Raw genomic sequence first — 18152 nt, forward strand, 5'->3', positions numbered from 1 at the left:
TTTTTTTTAATGTTTATTTATTTTTGAAAGAGAGAGAGACAGAACGTGAGCAGGGGAGGGGCAGAGAGAGAGAGAGAGACACAGAATCTGAAGCAGACGCCAGGCTTTGAACTGTTGGAATAGAGCCCAATGCGGGGCTCGAACCCACAAATGATGAGATCATGACTTGAGCCGAAGTCGGATGCCTAACTGACTGAGCCACCCAGGCGCCTCGGCTCATGCTTTAATAATAGTAGTGTTCTGGGGAGCCTGGGTGGCTCAGTTGGTTAAGCATCTGACTCTTGATTTTAGCTCAGGTCATGATTTCACAGTTCATGAGATTGAGCCCCACATCGGGCTCTGTGTTGAAAGTGGAGCCTGCTTGGGATTCTCTCTCTCTCTCTCTCTCTCCCTCCCCCACTTGTACTGTGTCTTTCTCCCTCAAAATAAACAAATAAGAATTTAAAATAGTAGTAATAATAATAATAGCGACGTTCTGTTCTAAGAGGTCAGCGTGTACTCACGCATTTCATCTCCACAGCTATTTCATGAAGTAGGCACTGTCTATCTGCAGGGGAGGGGACTGGGGTCCAGAGATCGCACCCTGCCACAGCCCTGCATCCATTCACTCAAATTTAAAGAGCAGAACAGGAAGGCCAGGAAGTTAGGCATAGTGTTAAGTCAAACCCCCAGGGGCCCAGATTTGCTGTCTGTGTCCTACAGTTAGGTTTCCCTTTCGAAATTCTGAAACAAAAAAAGAGCTCAACATAACTTTAGAACTGGAAGAGACTTGAGCAATCGTGTAGTCACTCTCCCCATTCTACTGGCCCGAGAGAAGGGAGTGTCCGAGTTCACGAGGAAGTCGGTGAGTGGCTGATGCGGGCTTTGGCCCCAGGTCCCTCAGTGCTCTTTCTGCTTTGCTGTCCTGCCTCCTGTGTGTATTTGGTTGTCCTCACACTTTCCTGGCACCCCAACTGGAATCCTTGTCGGTACGGTAGACCCGTGTTCCCACACACACTCAGGACGTGCTGTTATTATGGGAACTGAACACAGATTGTCCTCTCAGACAGGACAGCCGACAGACATCTCCAGCTCAGCGTTCTGACAGAGAGTCCAGGCCAGGCCCCAAACTGTCTTTTAAAATAAAGCTCACTAGTCGTTGTACCTTTTCCCCATTATAAAAGCAATGCATGCCCATTAGAGCAAATATAGAACATATTTAAAAAGTAGAGAGAAGAAAAATATCAATGTTTCACCACCAAGAGAAACCTCTCTTAATACACTGATAAGTTTCTCACTTCTTCTTCATCCACATAGTTTTCATCTATCATATCATAGATAAAATTTGTATTCCTACTTTACCACTAACCTTAAACCCAGGCATTTTCTCCTGTCACTATAACTTCATTCACACATTTTTCATGGAATTTCATTTGAGTGGACTGCTACCATATCTTATTTAATTATGTTGGACATGGGGTTATTTATAGTTGTCTTTATTACGGGTACTAGAGGGTGAAGAGTCTTTGTGCCTGAAGCTCCTTGACTATTTAGGCTCATTTCTTTAGGTGAGAATCAGGCCTTGTATGTTTTTTTAGACTGCTCTGACCTTCCTTCTAGAGCAGGAAGTCAATAAGCATGAGTTAGCTATGTCTACAGGAAGTGGGGTCCCTTAAATCTCTAACGCTGACAGTCTAATGGTAGAGCTGAACCCAACGGAATGAGATAATTACTCAGGTGACCGAAAAATCACAAGTGGATTAAGGACTCTGCAGGTGGGTTAAGAAACAGGGGGAGCCCCTTAAGGATGCCTTCCTGGGTGGGTTCCCAGCCATGAACCATGACCAACTTCCAGGCTTCTCATTTGAATACCTGAGACTTTATACAAGCCCAGGTGAATGTTCTAGAAGAAGTGCTTCATAAGGAATTAGAAAGTGGAGGGGTGGTACTTAGGAGGTTATTACAGAAGAAAATGAAAATGGTCCTGAAACAAAATCCAGCTGGGTGAGGCCCATGCTCCCCTGAAGAAAGGACCCAGCTGGAGGGGACGGCCAACGTGAGGGAAGGGGGCAGAGCCAGGGAGCCCCAGCAAGCCCTGCTCCCTGGTGTACAAGGGCAGCAACAGAACTCAGATGGAACGTTAACCTGGCACTCCAACAGCTGAGTTATTCATGTGCCAGGCACTGTGCCTGGCACAGGGGATGCTGAGATGAGCCAGCCACAGCCCCTGTCCTCACAGAGTCACAATCTAGAAGGATCTAGACACTGGCAGAAGGGCATTTAGTGACAGGCCTTCTGCATCTGTGCTCTGAGCTCTGGGGGTACCTTGGGGAGTAGAGGAAGCTCACTGAGTGCAATCTCGGTAATTGTTTCCTGGGGCTACTTTAACAAAGCACCACCAACTGGTGGCTTAAACGAACAGAAATGTATTCTCTCATAGTTCTGGAAGCCGGAAGTCCTAAATCTAGACAACAATAGGATCATGCTCCCTCCAAAGGCACTCAGGAAGAACCTTCCTTGCCTCTTCCAACTGGTGGTTGCCGGCATCCCTAGCGTTCCTTGGCTTGCATTTTCCAGACTCACACGGCCTGTTCTGTTCACTCTTCTTATAAGGACATGAGTCATTGGAGTAGTGCTCACACTAAGTCAGCATGACCTCCATTTAACCTAACCGATTATATCTGCAAAGACTCTATCTCCAGGTAAGGTCACAATGAAGTTCTTGGTGATGTGAATTTTGGAGGACACTTATCCAACCCAGTATGATCTCTGAAGAAGGTTTGGGAAGGGTAAGTGTATAAGATGACTTCTACGGGGAAGCCCAGCAGGAAGGCCACTTCATCCTGGCTGGTCCTGGCAACCCCAAATGCCTCCCTCCATGACTGTCACTGCTGAGCTACCAAGCCAGTCCGGGTGGCCAAAGGAAATGGCTGTACAGGTCCCTTGATCAAACTTCCCAGGGGTGGGAAGCTGGGCAGGCAGCAGACCCGGGAGTTTCTAGCCCTGCCTCCTTAGGTCCATGCAGAGGCCACCCCCACTGCCCGGGAAGGCTGAAGAGAAGTGGTGGGAAATGGAGGACAAGGCCCAGCTGGAGCTGACCACACCTCCCCCCCCCCCCCCCCCCCCCCCCCCCCCCCCCCCCCCCCCCCGCCATGATTTCAGCCCTGCTCTTTCAAAGGTGGAATTGCTACAGCTGAGTGAAGGCTTTGTACTTCCTGGTCTCCTTCTGAACCCAGAGAAGAGAGTAAGGGTGGGTAAGGGGAGAGGGACAGGATGTATAAATATAAATTAACCCTACCCTATGCCCAGGCATTCCACAGCTGGGCATGGCAGCCAACTCCTCACTCCCCTGCACCAGACCTCTCCCTGCTCTCCAAGCGTGGGGGAAGGACCTAGCCATTTTCTCTTTGCCCATACAAAGCGACTTCTCACTTTATTCTGTCCCCTTGAAATTACTTCTTCAGGTGCTCCTGGGATGTTGCCTCCCCCACTCCAGCCCTCAGTTGTTATGAACTCTTCCTGGAGCCCTGGAGAGGGGGGGATCAGGTGAGAGGAGAGGCAGAAGGATTGTAAGCACTAAGCCTATGACCCAAGCAGCTGCAATGCTGCAAGATGAGGTTTGCATTGAGACAAGCATGACGCTTCTAGGGTTTCAGAGACTGCTTTAGGTGTGAGGTGGCAAGGCTGGAAGAGCAGTCACCAGTTGGTTCTCCTTCTGAGGAAGGGAGATGTGAGAGGGACTGTGGTCAAGCCCCAGAAGGCAGAGCAAGGGCACAAGGGGAAGGAGGAGGCCTTTGGAGTCACAACTGGCAAGCTACTCCGGAGCTGAAACTTGATCTCCCCATCTGTGCAGTGGGAATAGTAATAATTTCTATTAGCTTAACACATAGAAGATTAGTGTTAGTGTTCCCTCCCCTCACCACCTACCCACCCCCCCCCCCACCGGCCGAGGGAAAGTGACAAGGAAAGAGAGCCAAAAAGTAGTTTGGAGCGAGTCTGGGATTGTTCTGGGTGGCAGGTTGGCTCTTGGACGTGAGGGAGTTACAATATAATCCGTACTGAATGATTAACTTGGGAAGAGAGGCAGGCTGGGAGGCCTGGCTATGGGGCTCAGGAGGCTGTGGTCTCCACCAGGCTCCTGGCAAACTGGGAGGCCATCAGCTTGGTACATCATATGCAGATTAGTTTATTTTATACAATGATCATGCAAATTCTTGAATTCTTCAAGAACTATGGTTTAGAGGCTGGAGGAGAGGACCCTGCTTGAAGAATGAGGTTTGGAGAATCAGACGCGATGGGACTGAAAAAGCATAATATGCAAAGGCAAGGAAGAGTGGGTCCTGGAAGAATTTTTTAAAATCAATTAATTAACTTTTAAAAATTAGTATAATTTATTGTCAAACTGGCTAACATACAGTGTTATGTGTGCTCTTGGTTTTGGGGGTAGATTCCCGTGGTTCATCGCTTACATACAACACCCCGTGCTCATCCCAACAAGTGCCTCCTCCATGCCCGTCACTCACTTTCCCCTCCCCCACCCCCATAAACCCTCAGTTTGTTCTCTGTATTTAAAAGTTTCTTATGGTTTGCCTCCCTCCCCTCTGTTTGTAACTATTTTTCCCCTTCCCCCATGGTCTTCTGTTAAGTTTCCCAAGATACACATATGAGTGAAAACATACGATATCTGTCTTTCTCTGACTGACTTATTTCACTTAGCATAATACCTCCGGAAGGGTATTTTTGATTTGAAGGGTTTTTTTTTTTATTCTGACACTAGACTATCTTAAAGAAAGCCTGTAAGCCCTTCATGCAGCCTGACTCTCTGTCAGGAGTTCAGATGTAGGCTCCAATATCTTATTATAATAATTAATATGCAGTATACTAACTAGTGTATTGTGATATGTGATATATTGTATTATAGCACTATATTGCACAGTTATATAACCTAATTTATTATTTTAATTTTTAAAACGTATTTAATTTGAGAGAGTAGGAGTAGGATAGGGACAGAGGGAAAGAGAGAGAGATGGAGGGAGGTCGAGAGAGAGAGAGAGAGAGAGAGAGAGAGAGAGTCCCAAGTGTGCTCGAAGTTATCAGCGCAGAACCTGATGTGAGGCTCAGTCTCACAAGCCTGTAAGATTATGACCTGAGCCGAAATTAAGAGTCAGAGGCTTAACTGACTGAGCCAACCAAGTGCCCCTACATTAGCCTAATGTAAATGTGAGATTGTTTTTCAAAAAATGCTTTAGAAGTTTTCATGGGTGTTATTGCCTGAAGAGCTCTTGAATGTATGATTCCCTTTAACATGCCTGCATAGTCAAACCCATACCCCTGGTCACTCAGAGACAATTAGGCCACCCGCCCTTGCTTCGTTTCGCCCCTGTGTTGAGAGGCAGGCACACACTGCAGGGACCTGGCTTCCTGAGGACCCTGGCTGTGGGAAAGCCAACCCCACCCCCACCCCCTGCCATCAGAGTAAAGATTGCTGTAGTATGCTTAAAGGATTAGGAACATGAACCCAACTCTTGTTCTTTGGTTAGAGCCTCTTCTTCCTTCCCCACTAGCCTGATGTGGGAGAAAGGCAAAATTAAACTTCACTATGTCTTTATTCATATCTGTGTGTCTGTGTTTCCGTATAAATCACCAATGCATTAAAAAAAAAAAAAACCAATGGCTTCTTGTACACTTCTCAGGGCCGAACGTATAGCCTTTCATCAGATGAATAGAGGGTGAGGAAGGCAAGGAGAAAATGGGAAGAAGAGGCAGGGAGTACTGAGCAAATTTACCGGCTCCACTCAGACATCCATTCAAGGCCAGATCTTGGACTACTGAACCGCAGGAAAGGGCCACCATGGGCAGGGTCTCTGGAACACAGGAGAGTCATTCTGATTGAGACAGATATGGAGTCTAGCCCCTGAGGGTACAACCCAGGCGTGGGGGTAGAGGGAGTGTAAAGAATAAATGAGGTGGTAAAACCAGAGTCATTCATCAGTGCATTTAGTGCTGCCAGCCTGTGTGGCACCATGAGAAATGTGAGCAGTACTAGTAGCTGACTCACCCAAATTCCCTCCAATGTGGATAAAATATATTGGGTACCTGGCTGGAATCCAGAATACCTGCCTGGGTGCGGGGAGGCCTCAGAAAAGGGGAAATTGCAGAGAAGAGCCTGAGGGGCCAAAGGAACATGCTGGGGACCTGCTCTGTAAGAAGCAACGGCTCCCATCTTCCTGAGCCAGGAGGCGGGTGGGTGAGGTTGCTTTGTGCAAGAGGCACTTGTGTTTTGGGGCTTTGTAGGGGTGCGCGTCTCTGTTTTCTACCAGGGGTGGAGGACTTTGAGTTCATGGAGGGGAGTGAGAGAGAGAAGATGGGTGGGAACCCTAATGTGAAAGTTCTTATCTTGAGAAGGAGCTTTCTGTAGGAACAGCTTTGGCCTGAGACCACCAGCTTCTCTCTGGTTCCAAAAAATGCTTCAAGATTTCAGGCCCTTCTTCTCTGGCTTTGGGACCACCTCCCACCCGCCTCAGGAAGCTCTGACCAGGCCCCCAGGAAGCCCACACCTGCTTGCTGGGGAGGAGGCCAGCCCTCATGTTGTCCCACGGATTCTTGCCCCAGCTTCGTCCTCCCAGCAGTCAGTTCTTCCACCTCCCACTCTCCCTAACCAGTCTTCACAGTGCCCTGGGGTTGGCTGAAGCTTATTCCTCAGGCCAAAGCCTTAGCTTCCTTACCTGCCCTCTTGCTCAAGTACTACCACAGGCCTCCAGGTGCCCAGGGCCCCAGCTTTGTCTTTCCTCTGGCTCCCTTCCAAACTGTCCTGAGTACCACTGCTTCATAGTCCATTTAATGAGCTGAAAAGACATCTACCTGATGTCAAGAACTGTGAAGAACCTGTCATAGTATCATGGGAAGACATGAGACTCTGGGATCAGAGACAAAGGACTTTTCCAGACACAGCAGGTAGCATAAGCTTCAGGTTCACAGCGGCTTCCCCGGCCCCCTAAGTCTGACAGGGGCAGCAAAGAGGCAGGCCCACAGGGGGTATGTGACACAATGGGCTTGCACCACAGCTGAGAAACCCCGATCTTAGGAAACCCCAATCTTTTTAAAAGGCTGCAAGTAAGCCTGCCCACCCTTTCCCAGATGTAAATATTATCTTTATTATATTGGACAGCAATTAAATCTGCCTTCTGTCCCAGAGGAAGACACCATTTCTGGCTCTCAAAGTTGTTAACCATATAAACACCCTTGAAAAGACAGTCTAGAACAAAAGGCTGTCTGTATTTCTATTGCTGAGACTTACAAAAATGCAAGAGTCTGATGGGGAATTGTCTCCCGATATCCAAGACCTGGGGAAACCCAGGTCCACCGGCCCTTCTCCCAGCTCTTCGTGCCCAGCACAGTGCCCAGTTCCCAGGAAATTCTCAATAAATGTTTGTTAAATGGATGGATGAAGAAATGGATCTTTATAGAATTTCTGCTTTATAGCCTGAAAATAGCAAAAACATTTTTTTTAAACCATAAAAGTAATGACAACTAACATATATGGAGGATTTACCATGTGTTGGTATGGTCAAATTCTACCGTAACCAGAGCTGGCTTGACTTGTGAAGTCAGATGGGAGGGGGGGCCCTTATACCTGGGAGGGCACCACGTTTGGTCAAATGCTCTGCCATCACCATCTTGAAATTATTTTTTTACAAGAACTTTTCATTTTGCATTGGGTCCCACAAATTTTGTAACTGGTCCTGGCTATAATCCCATGCAAAATCATGGGATAAAAACCACAGGGCTTATGGGGAAAATGGGGTTAGCATTACAACACTCAAAAACTTTGTAAATAGCATTAAAAACATGCCTAGTGAAAAGGGTAGCACAGTTCTGCACATTAAATGGCTGAGAAAGACAGTACTACTGTAGTGAATACGGCACTCTGCCTTGAGAAAGACCTGAAGTTGGCTGTGGATGTGGGTGTGGGCAGAGCAGCGCCACGTGTTAAAGCGAAGTGTGGAAGGAGAGTCATCTGATACCGATGACAGATGTGGAAGGATGTCGCCCACAACACACACCGAGCTGAAGTAGGCAGGAGATGTCTGCGGACAGATGTGTGTCTTTTGTATTCTTAGGTGGCTTCATTCTCTGGGTGCAGGTTTTTTGCATTTGCCTAGTGTTTCTTGAAGAAGAAATCATTCATAAGCAAAGGCAATATTGGCAGTAGGTTCAAACTGTCCCAAAATATATTGATCTCAGTGGAACAGATTAGCGTTTCTGAAACAAGCCTTCTAGCAGCCCCGACTGGCCTGCTCTAACACGTGCAGGTATTGACAGTAGTAACCAGCAGGTGGTCACCATGAGATCCCCTTGAGGGAATGGGGAGAACCAGCCTAAAAGAGGGGCCTGGCTAACCAAAGGGACCTGATGAACTCTACAGAGCCTGCCTTCCTATATACCACATGGCTAGACTCTCACCTTCCCAGAGAATCTGGAAATAACTAGAATTGCTGGCTCCCACTATCCCAGCCAGCCCGCACTCAATGCGGGGCTCCAACCCATGAAGTGGGAGATCATGACCTGAGCCGAAGTCAGACACTCAATAGACTGAGCCACCTTGGTGCCGCTAAAAATCCTATTTTTGAGGGGTGTTTGGGCAGCTCACTTGGTTAAGCTTCTGACTCTTGACTTCAGCTTAGGTCATGATCTCTGTTTGTGAGATTGAGCCTTGTCTCAGAGGCTGCATGCTGACAGCATGGAGCCTGCTTGGGATTCTCTCTCCCCACCCCCTCTGCCCCTCTCCCATTCACACACACACACACACACACACACACACACACACACACACACATATACTCTCTCTCTCTCTCTCTCTCTCTCTCTCTCAAAATAAATAAATAGACCTTTTTTTAAAATCCCAATTTTGGAGGCACCTGGGTGGCTCAGTCGGTTAAGCCTCTGACTTCGGCTCAGGTCATGATCTCGCGGTTCATGGGTTCAAGCCCTGCATTGGGCTCTGTGCTGACAGCTCAGAGCCTGGAGCCTGCCTTCGGATTCTGTGTCTCCCTCTCTCTCTCTGACCATCCCTGCTCACCCTGTCTCTCTGTCTCTCAAAAATAAATAAAAGATTAAAAAAAATTTTAATCCCATTTTTGCCTTTATGCATGGACAGCAACCTGCTGCTCTTCTGCCTCATATGTGTGAGTAAATTATTTGCCCTCACTTTAGTGTCTCCAAGTGTCCAGAGGTTAAGTAACTTATCCAGGAATATGCAGCTAACAGGGACCAGAGCCAGAGTTAGAATACAGGTCTCTCTTTCTCCACAAATTTTTCATTCTTGCTACTCAACATCCCCCAAAAGCAAAAAAAGCCTGTGAGGACTTTTTTCAGTGAGAGAGGGAAAGGTGGGTGGGACCTGGGGCTTGTGCTGTGTCCCACCCAAGAGGCAGGGCTTCCGAGGGTCTTTGCACCATGGAGTCTTCCTAAGAGGCCCTCATGGAGGAGGTGGGCACAGGAGAAGTGCAGGCCAGCCCCCTCTGTCCCACGAGGTCAGGGTTGGGAGGTCAGTCTTTGTGCCCTGGAGGGAGAATGGGGCTAGAGTCGCCGGCATCACTGCCATTGGGACTATAGGGGTGGGTAATCCAGGACACAGAACGCCTTGGCTTTTCTTCTGTGACCCAGCTGTTTAACTCTATGATCGGAGCCTGACTATGACCTAGAGAGGGGCAGAGAAAGTCAGAGGTTGGAAAATGAGGTAAGTCTTGCCAACCACAAAAAAGTCTCGATTATCTGCTTCTGGGTTGTGTATCGTCGGGAGGGAGGCAGCAGTACGGAGGAGAGTAGAATAACATACAAAACCCAAACATGATCATTAGTGGCTTTTGACTGCATTTGACAATATTTTAAAAGAAGGCTAAACCTATATTTAAAAACAAAAAGCATAAGTTAACTTTAAAGGCAATTTTCAATAGCTCAAGAAAAAATATCTGCAACATATTTAAAAGATATGATATCCTTATATGTATTTATAACATTTGTGTATATTTATATATTACATATTGTATATTATATGTTATTTGTATATATATAAGTGTACAATATTTCATTTATATATTAAATGTTATATAATATATTATTACAAAGTAATAATAGTATTTTAAAAAATAATGGGGTGCCTGGTGGCTCAGTCGGTTAAGCATCCAGTTTCAGCTCAGGTCATGATCTCATGGTTCCTTAGTTCGACCTCCGCACTGGGCTCTGTGCTGACAGCTCAGAGCCTGGAGCCTGCTTCGGATTCTGTGTCTGCTTCACACTCTGCCCCTCCTCCACTCATACTGTGTGTCTCTCTCTCTCTCTCAAAAAGAAATAAAACATTTTCAAAAATTTTTTTAAAAAGTAAAAAAGGGGAACAAAGACATGAAAAAACAAAAATATATGAAAGTTTTCAATCCTACTAGTATTTAAAGAAATGTAAATCAAAACAAGATACTCTTTTTTAAAGTTTATTTATTTATTTTGAGAGAGAGCATGCATTCGAGCTGTGGAGGGTCAAAAAGAGAGAGTTCCAAGCAGGATACGGAACTCAATCTTACGAACCATGAGATTATGATCTGAGTTGAAATCAGAAGTGAGACACTTAACTGATTGAGGAATCCACATGCCCAAAACAAGAAACTTTAAAAAAAATATTCCATTTGTAAATATTTGAAAAAAATGACAATACCCAGGATTGATGATCATACAGAAAGGGACTCTGATAGTCCTTCTAGGATTATAAATAGGCACATTTTTAGAAAGTAATTTGTTAAAATATAGTGAAAGTCTTAAGGTTTTACTTCTCTATGAAATTCACTTCCAGGAATTCATTCAAGGCCAAGTATACGAAGATGTACATACAAAACAGAAACTGGGAACTGCCTAACAGAGTAGTGCTGCAATGTGCCTAAGTTCTCGTGTGAGAGCACCACAGCACATGCGTTCGTTACAAAGGATCGTGTGGGAAGTCTACAACAATCAGGGAAAAGTCAATCAAACATTGTGAAGTAAAACGTTCATAAACGTTTATATGTTTATAATGGTTTTTTAAAAATATTTATTTGTTTTTGAGAGAGAGAGCATGAGATGGGTAAGGGCAGCATGAGAGGGAGACACAGAATCTGAAGCAGGTTCCGGGCTCTGAGCTGTCAGCACAGAGCCCAACACGGGGCTCAAACTCATGAACTGAAACATGACCTGAGCCAAAGCTGGATGCTCAACTGACTGAGCCACCCAGGTGCTCCAGTTTTGTGAGTCAAAAAAAAATTGTTTTAATGTTTTTTTATTTTTGAGAGACAGAGAGGCAGAACATGAACAGGGGAGAGGCGGGGGAGGGGGGGCAGAATCTGAGGCAGGCTCCAGGCTCTCAGCGGTCAGCACAGAGACTGATGTGGGGCTCAGACTCATGAGCTATGAGATCATGGCTTAAGCCGAAGTCAGATGCTTAACCAATTGAGCCACCCAGGCGCCCCCCTATTTTATTTTATTTTAAAGTACTATTATTACTTTGTAATAATACGTGTGTGTGTGTGTGTGTGTGTGTGTGTGTATACACACAGGTGCATTTTGAACTATTTTTCCAAGAGATGTGGAGGCAGGTGGCCAGAGGAGGACCTTCAAGGAACATAGATGTAGGGCTTATCAGCCATTTGAAAGATCTGGGACATTTCCTAAGAGGAGAGCCGCTTGTTAAGACCAAGACCAGCAGGTTGGCTGGTGCAGATTTGAATCCAGGTTCATCTGATTTCCAAACCAGAAGGACACTTCCTTTTAGGAAGCTAAAAGGAAGGTGGTACAATGCGTGAGCCAAGGGCCAGAAGGAGAACCCTCCAGATAAGGGAATGTGTCGGTGAAGAGAGAATCTGCTCGGCTCAGAGGTCAGTGGGGCAGGATGGCCACAGAGCCACTGGCCTGAGCAGAGCCGAATGTCTCTAGTGCAGGTGTTCCTTCCCCATGGCCTTGCAAGGGCCTCACACAGTCCCAGCCCAAGTGCTTTGGCATCTGAATCCCGTTTTGGCTTTACAAGACTGCTGTGAAGAAGAATCTCCTGGGCTCATTCTCCCCCCTTTCCCTGGTGAATACACTGAGGCTCAAGTAGGGGAAACCGTTTCCATGATGGCCTATTTTAAGTCAGTGAGTAAAAACCGGCTGGGAGGGCACTGGGCCAGATTTATCAGTGGACAACCAGGGTGGTCATTACACACCAGAGGTTATGGGGTAGCCCTTTGGAGTCAGGAGGCTGGACACAATGACCTCTGGAATTTGATCCCAGGGGCTCTCTGTGTGGGTATCCTTTCGGTTCAGAGAGGTCACAAAGATTCCAAAACCTGGACTGTCTCACCGCTGTGTGACCTTGGGCAGCTACTCCCCACTTAGCCTTGGTTTCCTTGTCTGTGAAATGAGGTTGGGCTAGTTCGTCACTCCAGTCCCTTCCAGCTCTGACACTGTCGGATGCTGAGTGTGCCAGGGTGGGTCTCCGACTCCAGAGGGTGCTGGCCCAGTGGGCATTTTGGGCCAGGATGGCAGTGATGTAGGTGCCAAGAGGAACAAGGAAATAAGAGAATGTTTCAAATTCAGTTTCGATTCAGGATGCCATGGGAACTGAAGATGGGGGGTGGGGTCATGGGACTGCCCTGGCTGCTACCCTCTGGGCAGGGAGGAGGTGGCTGTGAGCTCAGGCCCCTGGGCCAGGCAGAGGAAATAGAAATGGCCGCCATGTTATCCTGGCCCAGGTAGGTAGGAGGATCCCCTAGAGCACGAGTCTCTCCAGTCTCCACGGGCCTACAGCGAGCTCCCTCTCACCTCATGACAAAGAAGGGTCAGGGCAGTGGCTGAGGAAAGGGACATCCAGTGGGAAGATGGGACATAAGAGGCTTTGAGTCTCAGTTCTCAGAACCCCAGCCAGGCCCTCACCTTCCGCAGGCCCCTTCTCCCCAGACGTGAGTGCGCGGAGCAGGCAGCTCCCACAGGGATGGCCTCCAGCCTCTGTCCATTCTTGCAGAACTCGTCCACGGCCATGCAGACCCACAGCCAACTCTCGGCCTCCCAGACTAGGACATGCATCTCTGCCTGGTTGGTTCTCCCGGGTTCAGCCTGGAACCACCATGAGGCCGGGCCTACAGCAGCCCCCCCGCTGCTCTGACCTCCCATTTCCCCTACCTCTCCTTCCCCCACTGCCCTGTAGTATTGAGCACCTACCAAATCCCCTGTCAGCACTGGCTCTCACTCCTCCCTGACTCGTCTCTCCTTTCTCACACTTCCCCTTCCCTCACTACCTCCCTCACACACCTCTGGGCACTCACTGGCCTTTTGCCCATTGCTAAGAAGACTGGCTTACGATGATCCCATTGGCCCTCAGCAAGTTCAATGTTTATGAAAGATCCGTGTTTCCTAAAGCCTGTAATTCTAGCGTTGGAAGGTGCTCTGTGGGAGGTAGCAAGGAGCCCAGTGCTCTCTGTCGCCTTGCCCAGTGCCAGGAGTGAGTGCCTGGCCTCTGGGGAAATGATTCCTGCCAACCAAAGCCACGGAAGACAACTGATTTATGAACCAGAATGCCCATTTCATACCTGAAAACATACGCTAGAACTCCCCAACTAGCTGAGTGCATGATGCCTATTGATTGACTCTCCCCTGGTCCAGGCTACTTATCTTTAGTGTGAGCTGCCCCTGTGTATATGGTGTCTGATGACGAGGTGCCTGTCCTGTTCATGACTTCTGGGTGTCTGAAGACTCAAACTAGGCAGCTTGGGGAGGCTGAAACCAGAATTAGGGGTGAGGGGAGTGGAAGGCTGCATCCTCCAAAGCAGAACACACCCACATGAGCTGAGCCCTTTTCCAAAAAAAGAACTCTTAAAGCCAGTTAGGTTTGGAGAAGGCGGCTTACTTTCCCCAACCCCTGGAAATCCACATGTGTTGGCCGAATCAAGGCTCCGAAATGACCATCATTCTACAAGAAATGTTCCCAATAGATTTGACTGCAGAAGGCTTTCCCCCATACTCATGAATCCTCCCCTATGGCTAACGCTGGGCTATTGCCTCAGCGGGTTTCTGGGAAGTGGAGAGCCATGTTCCTACACTGTGGCCCTTTCCCTGCCCTTCGGGCTGCCCCGCCCAGTTCAGCCTCCTGGGCCCCCTTTCCTGTTCTCCTTGTTGACCAGCCTTGGCTGGCAAATTCTTTCCTTAAACGTGTAATTTGCATTGTTTGGCACTGGCAGGCCCTGATGTCGGCGTGGGAAGCTGTTTTGTGTTGAAGATGACTTCTATAGCAGCAATGGAGGAGGAAAGTGCTATTTAGAAGCACAAGTTAAAGGAATTCAGGACAAAACCATAGGCTGCAGATGCACTGAGCTAATAAAGGAGCAGATGTTCTTGGGGGATTTAGAAATGCAGGTGTAGTCCAGGGCTGAGTTTGGGGATGAAATCTGGGAAGACCAGGATTGCTCTGACCTACACAGTGAACACAATCCGGAGAGTCAGGTGAGAGCTCAGAGGGAGGCAGAGCAGAAGCTTTGGAAAAAGAGAGGAAACCAGATTGAACAAATATAAATATAAGCTGTCCAGTTGAATCTGAATTTCGCTTAAACAACAAATAACTTTTTAGTGTATCTCATGCAATATTTGGGACATACTTATACTAAGACATACTTATACTAAAGATTACTTGTTGTGTATGTGTAATTCGAACTTAACTGAATGCCCTGGCAACTCCATACAGAGGCAAGGGGCGTTCCCTAGATGGCCGGGGCAGTGAGGGGAGTCAGCCCGGGCCAGGTGACAGAAAGACTGCCTGCAGTTAAGTGATGGGCAGCTATGTGTGCAACGTGGCCAGTGAGTTGGAGACCACAGCCAGTGTTCTGTGGCAGGTGGGCACCTAATGGGGGAAGGGAAACAGGGCTGGGGATCAAGGAGAGAAAGGCCTTGTCTCACTTTTGGGCTGACAAAGAGATGGAGAAAAAAGCACAATTGCTTTGTGTAGGGTGGAGCCTAAGAAGCTATGAGGCAGGAAACTAGGGGAGGGTTGGGGAGGGCGTGGAGGGTGGGCGCTGGCACAAGAGCATCTCCTTCTCCTGCCACCAAAGGGTTCTGGGAGGAAACACTGGACTTGACAAGGGAGGTGGGATGGGGCTTGATCCAACACTTATCTCTAGACCCCAAGGAAAGGATGACACTGGTTGACATTTGGGTCGCATGCATTTGTATGTGTACACAACATGTGTATGTGCCTGTGTGTCTGGTACTATCTATTACATGCTAGCTTTACTATTCTAACTTTCAGAATCCTGCTGGTACCTTTTTGTGACCCTTGAAAGGGACCTCAGAGACCAGTTATTTCAGGGCCTCATGGCAGACATGAAAAACTAAAGCCCAGAGGTGTGAAATGGCTGGTCCCAAGTCACACAGCTGAGTCAGAACTAGAACCTCGTGCACGTACTACATACAGCTCTTTCTGGTATTCCAGGTTCTCTCTCCACAAAAGAGAGAACTCTGTGCCTCTGTTTCCTCATCAGTCAAATATGGGCAGTATTATCTCATGGGATTGTTGTGAGGATTAACTGAAGTGATCTGTGATTAGAAGTGTCCACCACTTCCACATGTTTGGGAAGGGTTGAATGTTTTTCCTGACACCTGTTTACACCTATGTTGTTTCAGTCTTCTGAAGAGCTGATGCCATGACAGGCTTAGGTGCACAAAAGGTTTGTTGGAGGAAATATCTCTGAGGGAAAGAGGGGAGTTATGTATTGCTGCATAACAAAGTAGTTCATAACTTAGTGGCTTAAAACAACATGTATTACTTCACAGTTTCTGAGGATCAGGAACCTGGAGAGACCGAGCTGGGTGGGTCTTGAGCTCAGAACCTCTTAGAAGGTTAGAGTTGGGCTGTCAGCAGTGGGAGGGGGGGCGGGGGGGGGGGAGTCTACAGTCAGTCTCAGGTTTCCCAGCTCACTTGTGAGGCTTCAGCTCCTCCTCACCCCATGGGCTGGAGCTGCTCGACGGTGGCAGCCAACTCCTGAGAGAAAGAGAGAGACAGAGAGAGGGAGAGGGAGGAGGCAGCCAGAACAGAAGCTGCAGCATCTTTTATAACTTTACCTCAGAAGTGACATACCATCGCTTGTGCCGTGTCCTACTGGTCACACAGACCAGCCCTGGCACAATGTGGGGGAGGACATATACGAGCATGAATGCCAGGAAGCGGGGTCATCAGGTGCCACAGGCAGGGCACCGAGAAGAGGAGAAGAGTCTTCACATGATGTGGGTCTGACCCCTGTGAGAGAAACAGGGAAGGAAGGCTGATGGCTGAGTAGGAAGAGTCTTACTTAGACCGCCGGCCAGGCTAAGACGGTTTTCATCAGGCACTTCAGATGTCCTCAAGCAAGAGTCACCCATTGGAGAAGATCCCATGTTTTGCTGGTATGTGCCGGCATTATGCCCTCACTGTGCTCAGGCGCTGGTTGGGAGCAGCACGGGGGAAGCATGTCCTTTGGGTACAGGGGTAGAGGACGCTGAGGGACAGCTGCCGGGGTGTCAGTCACTTATGTTCCCTGCCGCAGGAGGTCTGAGAGGTGCATTATCACGGCTGTCACAACACCAAAGTATTTCCTCCCTCCCTATGACACGTAAATTTAATCAAAGAAGCTGTTCTTCCAAAAATAGTATGTGTGGTGGAGGGAATTGTGGACGCAGGGAGATGTGAAGCCAAGAGCCAGGTCAGTCACAAGCAAGTGATTTTTTTTCAGGTTGGCAAATATTTTCTACACTGCAGCTCTGCCTAGGTCTGAGAAGACACAGCCTCTCTTCTGGCTTTCCCAACCTGAGCCGGCCAGGAGGGCTTCCTGCAGGAGGTATAAAACCTTAGTTGAGTCTCTCAAGACTGTAGAAATTAACCAGACAACGAGAGGAAAGAGCTCTCTGGCAGAAGGAGGAGCATATGCAAACATCCAGAGGCCTCCGTTCTCCATAACCTTTAGCAGGAGAGATCTGGGGCTCCAGGTGGCCCTGTGCCCGCACTGGGTGAATTCAGCACTAGCGGTTAGTCAGCTGGCTAAAATTCTAGGCAAGTTTCTGGGCCTGACCCTGGCTCCCGGCCTTGTTGGGTTCCCATTGGGAGAGCAACAGGGAGTCAGATCCTGGCTAATCAATCAACCCTCAGCTGTGAGCAGGTATTGAAGGACAGTCGGACTGCAATAGGCGGAGAAGGAACCCAATGGCGGCGGAAAGAAAGGTGACTGACGCAGGGAGGGCCAGACCGCAGCTCTTTCCTCCCCTCTAGGAGTTGATGTCTGCTCACCGCCCTGGGGGAGCTGGGGTGCAGAGCTGGGCCCTGAGGCAGAATTGTGGGACTGGGGGGGTAAGTGGGGGTGGGAGGGGAGGAGGCACAGCTGTGCTCACCACCAAAACTGGGTCCAAGATGCCTGCCGTCCTCTCAACTTCCCCTGCCCCCACTTCCTCCCTCCCTCCCGCTATCCCTTCCTTCCTTTATTCCTTTTTAAAATAAATACATAAATTCACTATACAAATCTTAGAGAAACCTGACATCAGAGAGCAGAAAATCAAATATAAATAAATAATCCTAATAATTTTTTTGGCTCCCAATTTTCTCATCCACACATATATTTTAACATGGCTGGAACAACACTAGATATAATGTTATAGTTAGTTGTTTCACTTAATTAAACACCTTCAAGATCACACGTTTTTATCATTTTACTGAGTTTGAGCAAGTGGTTCTACTGCAAGTTAATTAACTCACTACAACCATTGTGCTTGAGCGGAGGAGGGCAGATGCAGGTGTGGGCCCTACTTGGCTGCTGGCTGACGGCGGCCATGGGCACAGGCCGAGGTGGGCGGATTTGCCGGTGGCTACTAGAAGTCCAGTCAGTGGGATATTTAGGTCTTCGTGCTGAGCGATGAGGATTTGTTGAAAGTCTCATGCGTTTGAGCTGGTGAGAAGTCATGCTCTGGCTACGATGAATCCTACGTCTCCAATGTGATTATGGAGGATCGCTTGCAGAGCAGCGGTGTTCGCGTCTGTTCGACCATATCATCATCTGATAAGTAGAAAGGATATCATTCCTACTCCCTCTCAGCCGATGAATAGTTGGAATAGGTGGTTGGTGGTTACTAGAATTATTATAGTGATGAGAAATATAGAAGGT

Source organism: Suricata suricatta, chromosome 5 (genome assembly GCF_006229205.1).
Source record: "Suricata suricatta isolate VVHF042 chromosome 5, meerkat_22Aug2017_6uvM2_HiC, whole genome shotgun sequence".
NCBI lineage: Eukaryota > Metazoa > Chordata > Mammalia > Carnivora > Herpestidae > Suricata > Suricata suricatta.